Source organism: Anser cygnoides, chromosome 3, assembly GCF_040182565.1.
Source record: "Anser cygnoides isolate HZ-2024a breed goose chromosome 3, Taihu_goose_T2T_genome, whole genome shotgun sequence".
NCBI classification, from domain to species: Eukaryota; Metazoa; Chordata; class Aves; order Anseriformes; family Anatidae; genus Anser; species Anser cygnoides.
The window spans coordinates 31,014,893-31,020,351 of record NC_089875.1 but is presented as its reverse complement, the minus strand read 5'-3'; the positions used below and the strand labels follow the sequence as shown (position 1 = coordinate 31,020,351).

The following is a 5,459-nucleotide window of genomic DNA, read 5'->3' as shown; positions in this document are numbered from 1 at the left end:
CTCTGGTTTGAGGCGAGCGCCGGCGTGGAGGCCGGCGTAGATGACTTGTGTGTAGCCGGGAGGTTTTTGCAAAATACTATCAATGTCTTGCCTGAGTCTGCTTTGTTTGCAGTCACTCATTAGTCAGCCAAAGCGTTCGGCGTTTGAACCTGAATGTCACTTTCTTCCCTGACAAAGGGCCAAACGAAGAGGAGCCAAAGGCTTTACCGCTGCTTAGAAGGCAAGCCAGGGGTTACTCAGCGCCACGATGCACGAGAGCCTGGCTTCTCAGCAGAATGCAATCTGCCTCCTGTTGTTTTCCCCATGGAGTCACAGAGCGGCGAGGAGGATGTGCTGGTGACAGATGGCTGACGCGACTCGCGAAGCGCATGGGTGACTGGGCTGTGACTCAGCAAGTGTTTGGGCACGGGAGCCCCGCTGCTTGAGCTCTTGCACGGTGACCGTGGACCTGGCCGGGTCTCCTGGAGGGCCGAGCGCGGGACGTCATTTGAAGTCTGTGACCGCCGGCCTCCATGGGAGGGAAGCAGGCACACACAGCCTGTTAGAGCAGAAAGTCAAGCTCCTAATTACTGTTTACATTGGTAATGGATAATGTCTTAGTGCGTATAACTACATGACCTGCCAGTGGTGCTTAGATGTCCTGCTAGCCTTGAGAAAGGAAACCATTCAACATCCTGGCCTAAAGTAATGACAGTCTTGCTTGCAGGGAGTAGCCCTCAGAAAACTTCTTTTTCAGTCAAGTCACTAGAGGGGGACAAAGACCTAATCTGGGTGTGCAACCATGCCCCAGCTCTCCCGCTGCAGCTCTGGGAGACACCTTGGAGAGGCAGAAGCAAAGATGGCCCTGGTCTTCATCAGATCTGAAGGTGCCCAAGTGCAGCAGGACAGCTTTCTGGAGACCGAGGAGACAGCTGGGGGTCAGCAGCACGTTGGGGAAACGAAGCCAATCCTTTCCCACCAGAAGCAGGATGGCAGTTTAGCAGCCTCTATGTCAGCTCTGCCAGCGCTTCTCCCTATTCCGTAGCTGGCTGGGGCTTTTGAAGGCTAAATTTTTCTTCTTGCTCCTCTTTTATGAATGGCAGAGAGCTGAATTCACAGGTCTGGATAGGTGCCAGGTATTATTGTTGTCTCTGTGAGTTAGAGACGTCATGGAAATATTGGAGGACCTGAACTCGAACAGAATGTACCTGTGTGCATCCCACACACACGCAGAGAGCCAGAGTGGCCGTAGTAAGCAGCAAGGCAGTGTTTGCAACTAACATATTGACCTGAAGTGCTTAAAAGCCACTACACACACTCCCCTGGTGAAATGTCGACTGGAATGACTCATACAAATGGATCGTGATACACAGTCCTCAGCCCAGCCAGACTGCGCTTGGAACCAAGGCACTCCCATTTTCTCCCCTCCAGCATACTTGCCTGACCAAATCCAGGACTGAGCCATTTGGCTCTGACTGGAGCTGGTCAGAACATGTTTTTCTTTTCTTCTCTTTTTCCCTCCTTCACCCTTTGGAAAATGTTGACATTTTAGCAAAGGGCTAAAAACCCAAACCCTGAATATTTTCCATTGGAAAATGCTCAGGGAATGGGAGGGGAACAATCCCAAAATTGCCAACAATCAAATCTCTTTTGCTTTTAAGCTTTTTGGGTTTACGAGAGGGGGTCACGTTTGAAGGAAAGCAAACACTTTCTATGAAAATATTTGTTCTCTTCAAACCCATTTTTTCACTAGAAAAGTGTTCCAACTGGCATCCTTTTTACTGAAGTTAGTTTGGACATTCTCTACATCTAATTTTGGAATCGGCCTGAAGAAAAACTAATTCAGAAATGTAAATCTTTTATTGGAATATAAAGCACAAATGACACATACAGCACAACTTTGAGATATATCCCAATGTTCTCTGTGTGTCAACAGTCCTATTTACACAAATATCTCAGTCAAGTTTGGAATCTGGTCTCTGGGACGCCAAGCTCCCAAGGCTTAGTGCTCTGAGCACATTCCTAAAGGGAATCTCTCTTAATAAGATCACATCAAAGGCTGTAAGGGAAGCAACAGGCGCTGAAAGGCATATTACCTGTAACTATCCCTTGAGTAGCTGATAGCACAGAAGCACTTAAAAAGCATTTTGTTCTGATGTCTTCAGCTAATTTAAATTTCTGTCTGAATTGTAATGTAGGCCTGAAACATCTGTTTCATCTTGTCTTTGTGTATTATTCTGCTTTGCTGTAAGTTAAAAATAAAAAAGGAAAGGGACAATGTTAGCATAACAGAACACACATTTGGAGGAAAGGAATTATGCCCTAAACTTTTACTAAATGTGGCTAATAACAGGTTAGAGTTTTAAAATGGAAAGATCTTAAAACAAGTATACACTGGTCATAAATAAATTTGGGCTGCAAAGTAGCAGAAGCCTTCAAAACAGCAGCAGAGTGAAGTTCAGAATAACCTCCTAAGAGGAACAACGGGAATAAAAAACTGAAGACAGATCTCAATCAGTTGTAGGATATCATGACAGCAGAAGAGGAGATTCAGCGTCCCATGGGTCCATTCTCATTTTTTGTGCCCCTTCCCCCATTTTTTTTTCACACTAAAGCTTCTCAGTTACTCTTTACGTTTGCTCCATTATGGTTTAGAGTTGGAAGTGCTGGACTTTGTTCTGACTTCATTCTGCTCTCTATCACTTGTCACTTCCAGGTTTTCCTGAACTAGTCACTGCTGTTTGAATTAGGTCACCGCAGAAGAAGGGGTATGTTTGACTTCACCAAATCCCTGTTTGTTATTTTCTTTTCAGTCTGGGAACATCTCCCTGTCATCGTTAAATCTTATAAAGCAGTGGGTATAAAAACATAATGATGCAAAATCTCAGTTTTGTACCTCATCTTTGTCAGCTGGGGACAACTAAATTGTATGTTGATAAAAGGAAGAGGCTGCGAATGTCTCTTACACCTTAGTGGCAAGGAGGAACACAGGGTTCCTAAAGCCCTGCACTGGTTACGTCTGTCCTCTATAATATTTTTTCAACATAACCAAGCAATTTTTCATTTACAGACCTCTACTCTTGAGTTAATAAAGTCAAAATATCAAGAGCTTCAGTCCCTGAGCTTGGAAACACAACTGCATGGAGGAAGCCACAGCAGAAACATGAGAAATAGCCATCCAGAGATGCAGAGCTGTAACTACCCGTGGAAATGTCACTGTGTGAAACGTAACTACTGGGAGACCAAACAGATTAAGCCAGGGCTTGTGACTGTTGACATTCATGGAAGCATATTCCACAAATCCAGCTTCCCCCCCAAATCAGATTCTAGCTTCCTTCCAATAATCTGAAGAGGCAGAGCAGTCTGTTCATATAACCTTCAGACCAGGCTGGCAGAGGGACTGAGTCCCTCAGTGAAAACCGAAGAGCAGCCCTTCTGGGCCAGAGCAGCGGTCCCCCAGCCCAGCAGTCTGCTCCCAGCTGGGGAGGAGAGGCTGTCCAGGAACAGCGCACAGCCCTGGGCTCTTCCCTCTCTCTTCCCCTTGCATTTCCTCGGCATTCACCTTTGTTGGGGTGGGATGCTAGATTGTACATCCCACCTATTCCCTTTAGCGTCCATTTAGAGATCTGCTGTCTGGGAATTCGTCTATTCCCATTTGGAGCCTGCTGATAGTGTTTGCTTCTGGAACCTGCTGGGCCAGCAGCTGCCAGAAGTTCCCTGCCTAATGTCATGTAACTTCTTTATTCTGTTTTAAACCTGTGTGCTATTGGTTTCAGTGAGAGCTCCCTGTTCTTCTGTTGAGGGATTTGGCTACTAACAGGTCTGCATTCACCTCAGCCACCCTAATTCTGCGAACCTCGTCATTAACCATCAGAAAAATAGCTAAGGATTGCAATACTGGGTTGCTCAGATCACTCTGTTCCTGTCGCCCGCTGACCTTCCCAGAGCAGTTTTATGCCTGCAGCACTCTGGCTGTTACCAAACTCAGATGGGGAAAAAAAAAAAAGACAGCAAAGCAAATGGAGTGCAACTTCCTTCCAGCGCTGTATTCCCTGTGCAGCTGCCCATCAGCGATGCAATGGGTCCATTTTGTGGTTAGGAGTTGGATGCTGATGGCCCCATCCTTCCCTTGGGGATCTGCAGTTCCCTGCCCAGCAGGGGGCTGCAAAGCAGCGAGCAGGATTTCGGGGAGGGTAGGCTGGCAGCCCCGGCGGGGGTGTCAGGGGCATCTTCCAAAGTGGCTTTAATTAATGAGCACATGTGCAGCGAGGAGAGTTACAGCATCCCACTCAAATTGTTGACTTGGAGCGCTTCTGGAGACAGCCGTACTCTGCTCATTAGGAAAGAGCTTTTTTGCAATGCCCTTGGATTGGACGGCTCTTGGATTGCACCACGAGATCAAGTCCCCGTACGGGCTGCCTGCCTTTCGGCTGCCAGCTCCAAGAGGGTTGTTTTTCTTGTCTCCTCATTCTCAAGGAGTGCTCAGCCAGATGGCCTGTTTTCGAATGCACTGTGCGTTGGTTGGATGTGTGTTTGGAGAGTCTGCCAGCTTCACGAGAAGGAAGAAAGAGCAAAAGAAAGGGAAAAAAGCACCATTTGGTATCTATCTCTGGGACCCAGCCAGAGTTGAGGCTCTGTTTGAAGAAGGGGGGAGTCTTAAGAGAGAAACTCTAGACAAAATTGAAAGCTGGAAAAACTTTCAAGCTTGACAGACTGGGAGACTGAAGTTCTGCACAACACCCATCCACTACCTGGCTCACTCGCAAACGTGTCGCAGATTCCCTCAAGAGCCGTAGTAAGAGCAAGCAGCAGGCATCTCTCGCCGCCCTCCCAGCGTAGCTCACCTGCGGGCTGAGATGCAGAGAGGTGACCCAGCCAGCCCGTCCTCTGAGGATCGCTGGTGCCGCCTGTGGCCTCTGGGATTTTGCTCTCAGTTCACCAAAACCTGAAATGACAACATTACACCCAGCTACATCAGCCCAGGCAGTGGAGCCGCAGTGGAGTACGACAAAACAGACACCACCGGGGCCCAGCTCTCCAAGGAAGTAGCCTGAATTTTACTACAGGGCAACGCCATTTTCTTACACCCCGTTATGTTAGCTTCCCAGAACTACCTTCTGGTGATTTGGGGAAGCAAACAAACAGAGGCCAAACCAGAGCACCAGCTTTTTCCACCACTCGTTGGCAAATAATTTGAACCTGACGAGAAAAGTCTGGTGGTGACGGGGAGGGGAAAGCTTTAAAGTTTGGGTGGATGGAGCTTGGCTTTCTTTACTTAACTAGATGTCGTGTTGTGGTAACAACACATTGTTCCAAGCAGCAGGAGGAGATCTTGTTAATCTGAGCCGGAGAAAGCCATGTTTGTAACCATCCCCGCTGGCTGACATGCCACGCTGTGCCTTACAAGCAAACTCGCCTGCTCGCTTGCTGAAACTGTGGCACAAAGAAGATGCTTGCAGGAGTGTGCGTAGCTGTGCGGG

General features: G+C 47.8%; 1 long non-coding RNA gene across 1 annotated transcript; it reads right to left on the bottom strand.

The window, feature by feature from the left end:
- Positions 1 to 3,667: 3,667 nt before the first annotated feature.
- Positions 3,668 to 4,962, bottom strand: LOC136790364 (uncharacterized). The gene is made up of 2 exons (XR_010830188.1): positions 4,824 to 4,962; positions 3,668 to 4,528 (listed from the first exon to the last, which is right to left on the bottom strand). It is a non-coding gene; the product is annotated as an uncharacterized lncRNA (long non-coding RNA).
- Positions 4,963 to 5,459: the final 497 nt, after the last annotated feature.